The following is an 11551-nucleotide window of genomic DNA, read 5'->3' as shown; positions in this document are numbered from 1 at the left end:
GTGGGTTCTGTTTTAACTCTTATATATAGACAGGAGGGAGAGAGCACAGTCTACACCTCATATCTGCTCCTAACTGCACTCCTGTCAGTAGCCCAGAAAGCTGTGTTAGCACCTGACATGTCCTTAGCAACTGATGATGTCATTGGTTGGTAGGATGTGGGTGGGCAGCTGGCTAAGCTAGGAGGAAATGCATGCTGTGCTCTCCCTTTTGTCTGTATACAAGAGTTAAGACAGATTTTTGTCCTTTTGACATGGCACCTCTGAGGACTCTTTGAGGCACCCCAGTTGACAAACATTACAATAAACAGTATAGTTAGCAGGCTACAAACAGTTAATACTCTGGAGCGCACCTCTTTCTAAGCCTGTTTAGGATAATCCTAACTAGAAGAAGGACCTTTGCCACAGTAACTGTCAGCAGTCTGTAGTACACTGCTCTAGACCTCCGGCTTGCCAGCTCGTTGGGGCCCAGAACCCAGGATAATGTCCCTTTAAAAGGGTATGCATGCAATGATACAATGTTCCTAGCCGGCAACTCCCTTTTGCTGTGAATCTGACACTCACCAGACCTGTGTATGCAGACGTTCTCCTTCTATCCACTAGGCAAAAACATTTTTACTTTAGAACCACTTTAAACTGGCCATACACAGTTTTATTCAGAACTGCTATTTGAATGGAATCCCAGATGCATTTTTGTTACAAACAGTGGAAGCTGGTTCTCCATCGGCTGGGGGGCCTCAAACAAGCCACCACGCTGGCTCGTTTTCTTACCCCATCCAGATCGTGGCTGTGGCTGGGCGCCTCTAGGCAGCATGTTTATGCTTTTCAGAGGTCTGATATTGTTCTATGTACAATCCTTGTTTTATTGATTGCAATATTCAAATTTTCTGAGATTGTGGATTTGGGGTTTTCATGAGCTGTAAGCCATAATCATCACAATTATGACAATTGTGATGATTATTATGACACAATCACGGCTTAAACTATCTTGCTTTGCATGTAATGAGTCTATCTCATATATTAGTTTCACCTTTTAAGTTGCATTAGTGAAATAAATGAACTTTTGCACGATATTCAAATTTTTTGAGTTTCACCTGTACATGTACAATTTTTCCCAAATGAAAACTCATTCATTCAGAATTAGCAGGGCTTCAAGAGTGCCTCTGAGTGGGACTACGACCGCTTGCCAACTATTGTGGACAGCACTCTAGTTACCGGTATGTCTGTGTGTTTTCAAGTCTGTGGATTGAAGATTGAAAGCCTCTCTTAAGATTTTTATACATGACGGCCTATGGGATTAAATCAAAATGTGAGGAACTCTAATACCGCTCTGCGTATTAACAAATGTTCCCAAACATCCCTAGTGAAAGCATTACAATATAATAATATGATATATATATGTTACCACACTGATCCATTTACATTCTTCTTAGATGGCAGCTGTGACCTTCTGTTCCATTCAGAGAATGGACAGAAATATCTCACATAGAAGCAATTTCTATTTCATTTTTCAAGAAGCTGAAAAATGCAGATAAATACCAGTAAATTAAGACTCTAAAAATGGGAATTGTGTAAGCTGCCAGTGCTGACTTCTTATTCAGAAAGTGCTGATTCTCTTATTGCCATGTTGATCCTATGTCTACAGTACTTTTTTATTCATTTGCGCACTTCAGAGATTTGTTTAGCCAATGCACCAACTGGTAAAGTATAACAAGTAAATTATGCGCAAGAACTTTTCAGAATATTGTTATTGCAGCAGCATAGTCAGTATAAAAACAGCACATAGAACAAATGTCTGGGGTCAGAGAGAGTTCAGGCTGTTATGGTGGTGATGGGAGATGTGCGGGTATGCTTAGATGGGGGTATGTACTCAGGGCTGCCGTCAGTGGGGAACAGAGACCATGTTCCAGATCTAGGAGACAAACAAGGAGAGAGGCGCCTCTGGGTGCAATACTTTAAAACAGTTTCATTTTAAAAAAAAGCCAAAGGTTAAAAACCACTCACATTTTGGTGGTCAAATACAGGCATGTAGATGCGATTCTCCAGAAGGAAAAGTAGATGTCATCTGGTGCGTCTGATGGGTTCCTTCATCGGGTCCTTTGTATGGCGCTGTGAAGTGAGGGGGGATCAGTCCTTCTGCCGCTGATGGTAGCAGGTGGTTGAGGTGGACGGGGCGATCCTCAGCAGGCACTGCATACGCGGGTATACCAATGGGCGATGGAAGATGACGTCACCAGGCAAGCGACGCGTTTCCGAATGCTTGGCAGCGAATGACAGGGCTGCCGCATTCCTTTGTCAAGCTAGTGACAGGGGAGCAGGAGCTAAACTTTGTATAGCAAAAGAAAATGGGAGGGGTGAGTCGGGAGCAGACTGGGATAGGTGAAGAGATAAGAACTGGGCGGAGAGATTTTGGGACGAGAAATAAAAAAATGGAAGTGAAAGTAAAAACAACATATGGACATGAAAGAAAGGATGTATATGAATCTATGTTGTAAAATTGTAAAACTATATTGTGGACGAATGCGAATGCACATGTCTAGTCATTAAGGGGGCAAACCCTTCCGGGCCTTAAAGGGGTTGTAAAGGTACAATTTTTTTTCCTAAATAGCTACCTTTACCTTAGTGCAGTCCTCCTTCACTTACCTCATCCTTTGATTTTGCTTTTAAATGTCCTTATTTCTTCTGACAAATGCTCACTTCCTGTTCTTCTGGCTGTAACTCCACACAGTAATGGGAGGCTTTCTCCCTGTTGTGGAGTGTCGTGCTCGCCGACTCTCTTGGACAACAGGAGAGTCAGGACGCCCACTAACACACAGCTCCTTTCTCTATCTGAAATGTAGAGAGCGCCCTTACTCTCCTGTAGTCCAAGGGAGGGGGCAAGCATGACACTCCACACCAGGGAGAAAGCCTTGCATTACTGTGTGTAGTTACAGACAGAAGAACAGGAAGTGAGGATTTTTCAGAAGAAATAAGGACATTTAAAAGCAAAATTGAAGAATGGGGTAAGTGAAGGAGGACTGCACAGGTAAAGGAAGCTATTTAGTAAAAACAATTGTACCTTTACAACCCCTTTAAGTGGTTATTGGGGGCACAGACAGCAATACAAACCTGACAGGAGTTCTAATCCCTCTCCACTCTTTAAAATAATAAAAATAAAAAAAGTTATACTTTTATCTCTGCTTGAGGCCAAGGTTTTTAGGCACCAAGTCATGCTTGAGAAAGTTACTTTTGTTTATCAACAGATTCAAGTAAATATAAAAATTGTTTATGGAAAGGAAAAACAATGCAAGCATGTACTGTAAAATTCTTGATTTTTCACGTTTGATTGGGAAAGGGTCTCTGATGGAATTTTTTTTTTATAACCAAATCTGCTGACATGAGTTTTAATTATTTTATAGCAATTAAATGAACATTTCCATTGTGTAGCTGTCATGTCACGATGTGGGCCTGAATTTGAATGGCTGCTACGAGCTGTCAAATCCCTCTTTTCTCTCTAGAGGTTTAAAGAAAAAATAACAAGACTTGGTGAAGGGTTAGACAAACTGAGACCGCATCTAATTTATCAAAATTTGAGTAAATGAATATAGGCCAGCTTGTTTACTGTTTGTACACCAGACCCTAACCAGACAGTCAACTCTTTTCGCACAAGGGTCATGATGTAACGTCTGCTAGCAACACCAGCTATGTCACTCTTGTAAATTTTAAGCTTGGAAACATATGGTGTGGTCTGGCCTGGGGTTTGAGTGTTGTGTTTCAGACCAGCTGGGAGGTTGATTTCCGAAATAAAAACTTAAAGCGGAGTTCCAACCACAATTAGCATTTTTTAAATGTATGTCCTTTCATCCTGCGTTTTTATAATATAAATCTGGTCACTTACTATTTTACAATCCGCCGCCGATCTGCATAGATATTCAAAAAAGATAGTTTATAAAACTATATCTACACCGTTGCCATTTTGCTTGTGGGCATTGTGAAGCCTACAGGCACTTACTTCCTGGAAGTCTTGGATGGGGAGTGATAATTGGACAGCGCACTGCATCCTGGGAAATTATGACACACATTTCCCAGGAGCATTAGAGGGAGATGATGTCAGAATCCTAGGTGGTTTCAAAGGCAGATTTCGTGGGACTGCATAGCAACAGGCATTTCCAGATGAGTAAAAAAAAAAAAATCTTTTTTTTTTCTTTTTTAGTCGTAAGCTACAGTTTAAAGCAAAATAGTTTTTTTTGATGGAACCTCCACTTTAAACTTAGTAACAATTTCTGCTGGTCAGGGAAGTTAAATCCCAGGGTCTGGAATCAAGACGTATATGGATCAACGACATACAAAACCCGTTCCAACCTTTTCAAGAACAGTGACTTATAGCTCTAACAACCAGCTGCACTTATAGCCGCTGTCACATAAACTAGTCTCTACATTGAGACAAGAAATCTATAGATACATACAGACAACTACAGAAAGCAGAAAAGTATATTGTACAGCCTGTGTATATCGTATGCTTATGAACAAAAGTAAATGCGTGCAGGTTTACTTTGACCATTTTCAGGTCTCAAGCCTCGTACACACGCGCGGTTTTCTCGGGCAGAAAAAGAAAAACAACTGCTGGCAGAAAAAGAAAAACAACTGCTGGCAGAGCTTTCTTGCAGAGTAAACCGTGTGTGTGTGTGTGAGGCTTTGAGGTTTCAACTGCCCAGAATCTAGACGAGAAAAATAGAGAACCTGCGAGCGCATGCTCATCATAGTCGATGACGTCACCGCATTCGTGCCATTCAAAAGAACGGCGGTTCTTTTGAATCGTACGTGTGTACACTCGGCCGGCAAGAAAATCTTGCCAGGAATCTCGTCAGGAAAAACAATGTTTTTTTTTTTCTGACGAGAATCCCAGCCGTGTGTACAGTGCTTTATGCTGCACACTGGACACTTTAGCCATCTCTCCTAGATATATCCTCATGGCAGCAGCATTTTGCCCGGAAAAAATGCTTGACGCTTGTAAAGTGTTACTAATAGTGCGTCAATTAATTTCATTATCCAGAGTAATAATTTATTCTAGCAATTGAAATTATTTAATGCTTAAGCTCTAAACGTGCCTAGTGTTAATACCCATCCATTGGCTTTTCTGCCAAAATGCAGCTGCCCCTGGATGCACTTGCAGTGTTTTTTTTTCTACCTCTAAATTACAGTGGGGCAGATCCACATACATACGCTGCGCCAGGCGCAGATGTCAGATACGCTACGCCGCTGTAACTTACTTTGAGTTGGTTTGAATCCTCAACGAATTTGCGCTGTAAGTTACGGCGGCGTAGTGTATCTCTCGCGGCGTAAGGGCGCGGAATTCAAATTTGGCGGGTAGGGGGCGTGTTTCATTTAAATGAAGCGAGTCCCCGTGCCGAACGAACTGCGCATGCGCCGTCCGTAAAAACTCCCAGGGTGCATTGCTCCAAATGACGTCGCAAGGACGTCATTGTTTTCAACGTGAACGTAAATGGCGTCCAGCCCCATTCACGGACGACTTACGCAAACGACGTAAAATTTTCAAAATTATACGCGGGAACGACGGCCATACTTAACATTGAGTACGCCACCATATAGCAGCTTTAACTATACGCTGGAAAAAGCCGAACGTAAACAACGTAAAAAAATGCGACGGCCGGTCGTACGTTCGTGGATCGTCGGAAATAGCTAATTTGCATACTCGACGCGGAAACGCCACCTAGCGGACGCCGAAAAATTGCATCTAAGATCCGGCAGCGTACGAAGACGTACGCCTGTCGGATCTAGACGAGATGTCGTCGTATCTTGTTTTGAGGATTCAAAACAAAGATACGACGCGGGAATTTTGAAATTACGCCGGCGTATCAGTAGATACGCCGGCCTAATTTCTTTGTGGATCTACCCCAGTGGGTATAAAAAAGAATCAACACGTTATATAATAATTACATTTTGTTGCTTTGCAGCCTGAAATGAAGACGGAAATCGTTTTTGTTTTATCCAGTTGTATTTACTAGTGCAACTTATAACATCCAAGGATATTATCACCAACATGTCAGAAAAAAAAAAAAAAAATCAATGAGTTGGAAAAAGGAGCCTCCCTTATGTCAATATTTTGATGAACTGCCTTTTGCTTTAATTACATCCTTTTAGTCTGTTAGGGTGTGTCTCTACTAACTTTGCACATCTAGAATGTGCAATATTTGCCCACTCTTTGCTGAACTGCTCAAGTTCAGTTATATTTTTATTTTATAAATTCTTGATTTAGACCAAAAGAAAGTGAGTGTTGGATGTTTAGTGATTGTTTGCTCAAGCTCCCAGTGCTGTCACAGTAAGTGAGAGAGTTCTCAGCATAGCTTCTTGTCTGCACTCCCAGGTTTAACAGAGCAGATGGGTAGTAAAATAAGACAAATAATAACCAATTCTGGAAGCTGGCTATAAAGTGAACCTGTTGCTTTCCCTGCACGTGTGACACTGGTAGTTCCACTGATGTCAGTAGTTTTTTAGTTTTAGTTTTTTACATTTTTCTACAATATTATTTTTCTATTTTTTTTTAGGAGCCCCGTTGAAGGGCTTTGATGAAATATCAGGGGTCTAAATAGACCTCTGATATTTCACATTTGAGATTGAGGACACAGCCCTCGATCTCCTCTGCAGAACAAGCTGCAAAATGAATGGGCAGGAATAGCTCTGTACAAAGCTTCCCGTTTATTCACAGACTGAAACATAGTAAACAGTTTACTATAATCTTTTTGCTAAGGGTAAGCTATCCTTAAGAGATTCACCCCTGGTCCCTGTCCTGAGGAATCCACAATTCATTTTAGGTCTACGGAAGGGATCCTTTGACATATTGATAAAGCGGGATTATATCAGGCCTCGCATTTTTTAAGAGCAGGATGTTGGCCTACGGTTTAGGAACTGACAGACAGAAATGGCCTTTTTCAGTTAGACTTTTGGCAGGCGGTACAATTAAGACATTTCTTACATACTATGGGTCCTCCTGAATCCTTGGACCGCAGCCTGCTGCCATTTAAGAAGTATTGTACGGAAAAAAGGACCACTTTTGTATACGCTCTCTAAGATGTATGCGTTATTGGTCAAACCAACTGAGAATTACCAGTTGTCTTTTTTACGTAAATGGGAACTAGATTTGGGTAGAACCTTTTCAGCAGGTCAAAGTACCAATATAATACATTCCATATTTAAAACAGCGACCTGTACGAAAATGCAGGAAACTAATTATAAGATCATCTTCCATTGGTACAGAACCCCAGCTATACTTCACAAATACTTTCCGAACATACCGGATGGTTTCCGGCGCTGTCAGAGGGAACAGGGGACTCTATGAGATTTTTTTTCCTGCCCTAGAATTAGGAAATTTTGGAAAGAGGTCCGGGAGGTCATGCAAAAATTATGTGATATTGAAATCCTGGAAGACCCGACCTTCTTCCTACTGCAGTTATACGAAATCCCAGCTAAAACATACCGGAAGTCCATCTTGTGCCACTTGTCGAATGCAGCCAAAGCCTGTATCCTCCTTGCTTGTAAACAGACAAGAGCCCCCATCAGTGGGAATGTGACTTAGGAAGGTAGAGAAAGAAAACCGAATAGAAGATCTAGTCTGGACATCTTGACAAAAATGAGAAATCTATATGCAAACATGGTCGCCATGGAATCTTTTTGTTTTCTTCAGAGGAAGGAGATGAGGGATGAGGACATGAGTCCTTTAGTATAACTTAAATCGAGAGGAGGGAAGCCTTTTGGGGGGGGGGGTGGGTTGGATCGTGAAATTAGGGGGGTTCTCCTTGTAGGTTTAGGTGTTTTTTTATTTTTCTCTTAAGGTGGGGGGGGGGGGAGGTGGGGAATAGTTGGATATTTGCTGCTATCTGCTATGTCTGGAACATTGGGGGGGGGGGGGTGGTTGCTGTGCCGGGTCCTGAATCAGGAGTTGCATTCCCCCTTGACCAGGTTTGGATAGCAATTTGGAAAGGTTAAACATTATTGAATTTGATGATATGTTGTTGGTTGCTTATAGACAATTGATGTATGTTAATTATGAAAGAGGCTGTTCATTTTCATTTTGTTTAAATAATAATAAAGAAATTATAAAAAAAACAAAGTTTACTATATTGCTGTTATGAATGGATAAAGTCAGTGATCGGTATGTACTCAGTGACTCTATTCATTCAGACAAAGAAGGCGCCTGTAAATTACACATTTATCAGCCTCTTCCCTGCTCTCCATCCCGACAGCATTCCTTGCAGCAGCCAGTGGCAGAGGGGAGGGGGGAACCTGGCAGATCTGTGGGTGATGAGAGGGGCCCGGGGGGAGCATTAGGAAGCTGGATAGGAGGGGCGGTGACATATAGAGGAACCAATCCCCTCCCTTCTGCAGCTGCTGAATGCCTACAGGAGTGAGGGGAGAAGCGAGCATTCAGCAGCTGTAAGAGGAAGGAAATCAGTTCCTCTATATGCTGCCTCTCCTCCTATCCAGGTGTACAAGGGGCTGCAATTGTGACCCCTGTAGGTAAGCCCCTGGCTTTACATTTTAATATGGCAGAGTGATAGTTGTGGTGTTTTGAAGCATCATTTTAAAACATTGCTGTGTTTCATATTGTCCTGCCAATTTTATAAAAATATATAAAATTCACATAGGTACTGTAGGTATACAGATCTTTTTTTGCATAGGTTAGGCAGCACAGGTAGCAGGAGGAGGGAAGAAAGCACATTTTTAAAGATAGCATTAGGCTGGAATTCTACTTGAAGATTAACCTAATATAAAAACTGATAAAAGATGTAAACACTTTGTATATGGGAAAATGTTTTTTTAGTCTCATAAATAGCATTTGAGATCAAACTGCTGAAGTGAAAAACCATATGGGGAAAAATGACTCGTCTTACTTTAGAAGCATTTCATTTAACCTGAACCCTAAGCAGCTAAAAGGAGTGTGCAGTCAATTACTTGGCAGTCCTAAATCACTTCATCTCCACTCCCGTCCAGATGGTAAACAGTTCCTGCATTTATCAGCAGTTACACCACGTGTGGGGAAAAGAATCCGCTAAACAGTTTTGGAAACAGGATCCAGCCTAAACTAGCAATAGTGACCTGCGAGGCTGCGACTTATGACCCCAGACTTCTAATTGATTCTACCTATGCTGCTCCACTGATAGCCTGTGGTGTGTCTGGCCCTTCATCTGCAAATGTGCCTGTGGGTTCTCACTTATAAAAGACAAGCAATGAAAGGAGGGCATGGTGGGTTGAAATGTAGGGAGAGGATAAATGGAAGAATGGATGGGATAGAGGACGGGAATAGAATGGAAGGAGTGGATGGAGAAGGCGAAGGGAGGGGATGAAAGAGAGTGATGAGATGAAGAAGGGCATGGCGGAAATGGAGAGAGGAATAGAGGTGATGGACAGAAGGAATGAAGGGAAGGGATGGATAGGAGGGTTGAGATTGAGAGGGGGATGAAGGTAGGGGCTGAGAAACAGGATGAAATAGAGTGCATTGAGATATCAGATCTGGCCTATTGGAGGAGGCCAGGGCTTGTATGCTAGAGGTCCGAGTATGTCCGTGTGTCAAGTTCTTCTGAGCCAGTTCGATGCAAGTAGAATCACAGTTTTTCTTCCTTGCTCTTTTTGTGGAGAAAGTGAGGTAGAGTTCACAGTGTAGGGAAGGCATAGATTTGCCTTAACTGAGACCAGGGGATAATTAAGCATCTGAGGCCAGATCTGGAGGATCTCTGGTAATGCCCACATAGGTAGCTTCTTGTTGTATCTGAAGGCTATGATGTCCACATCCAGAGTCCATTCTTAGCTATATCTGGTTGAACACATCTGAATGAAGAGACCGTTCCTGTTGGTGCAAGTAGTGGTGTCCAACATAATCCGCCCGCCAGTCATCCGCTCATGGGATGTGGATTGCAGAAATCAGTGGACCACTCTCCAGTTTCTGTTGACAGGAAAATCTGGTTTACTTCTTTCAGTACAGCCAGACTTCTGTTGCCCTCTTGATGGCACCACTGTGGCATTGTCTAGCTGCATCCTGATTGGGTGCCCCTTCAGAAGTGGGATGCAGTGCTCAGAATAAGGCTGGCTGCTCTGAGCTCCAAGATATTTATGGGAAGCTTAGCTTCCATCAATAACCATGTTCACCTCTCCAGCCTGGGAGACTTGCATCTGTTGTGAAAACTTTCCAGTGATAGGTTAGGAAGAACTTCCCCACTGTTAGAGCTGGGGTGGTGATCCACCAAGATAAGGAATGCCTTACTTGACTGGACAGAATTATGAGCAAATCAAGAGAAGATTCCTGCTTTTTCCAGGGCAACAAGATATTTTGTTGGAGAGTTCTTGAATGGAATTGGGTGACTGGTACCGCTTCAAAAGGAGGCTACCATTAGGTCTACTACTCTCATTGAGAATCTCAAGGTGGGATGCTTCTTGGATCTCAGTTCTCAAGCTTCTGCTCTTTGAGAAATAATTTTTATTTCCTGGTAATAAGACATTTGCTTGGGATGGGTCTAGGACCAGATCCAAATATCCCAGATGAAGAGAAGACTGGAGAGCAGGTTTGTTAAAATTGATCAACCAGCCATATGCCTAGAGTATCTGAACTGTTACAGTGCCTTGAAAAAGTATTCATTCCCCTTGATATTTTCCAAATTTTGTCAAGTTACAACCAAAAATGTAAATGTATTTTATTGGAATTTTATGTGATAAACCAGTACACAGTGGCACATAATTGTGAAGTGGAGGGGAAAATGATAAACAATTATCAAATTGATTTTACAAATAAATATGTGAAAAGTGTGGTGTGCATTTACATTTACCTAAACTGTAGATCTCTGCAGCTCCTCCAGAGTTACCATGGGCCTCTTGGCTGCTTTTCTGATTAATACTCTCCTTGCCCAGCCTGTCAGTTTAGGTGGACGGTCATGTCTTGGTAGGTTTGCAGTTGTGCCATATTCCTTCCATTTTTAGATGATGGATTGAACAGTGCTCAGCAAGATGTTCAAAGTTTGGGATATTTTTTTTTTATAACCTAACCCTGCTTTAAACTTCTCCACAACTTTATCTCTGACCTGTCTGTTGTGTTCCTTGGCCTTCATGATGCCATTTGTTCACCAATATTCTTTAAACCTCTGAGGGCTTTGCAGAACAGCTGTATTTATACTGAGATTAAATTACACACAGGTGGACTCTATTTACTAATTAGGTGACTTCCAAAGGCAATTGGTTCCACTAGATTTTAGTTAGGGGTGTCAGAGTAAAGGGAGATGAATATAAATGCACGCCACACTTTTCAGATATTTATTTGTAAAAAAAAATTGAAAACCATTTATCATTTTCCTTCCACTTCACAATTATGTGCCACTTTGTGTTTGTCTAGCACATAAAATTCCAATAAAATTTTTTGGTGGTAACATGAGAAAATTTGGAAAATTTCAAGGGGTATGAATACTTTTTCAAGGTACTGTACAAGGTCGTGTTGGTTATTCATTGTCCTAGTTAAGTTAGCTGAAGTCTGACATACTGAAATTGCAACAAGAGCTGGTTACAAAGCTGGCCC

The sequence above is a fragment of the Rana temporaria genome, chromosome 9 (assembly GCF_905171775.1).
Source record: "Rana temporaria chromosome 9, aRanTem1.1, whole genome shotgun sequence".
Lineage (NCBI taxonomy): Eukaryota > Metazoa > Chordata > Amphibia > Anura > Ranidae > Rana > Rana temporaria.
Note: the sequence above shows the minus strand (reverse complement) of the source record.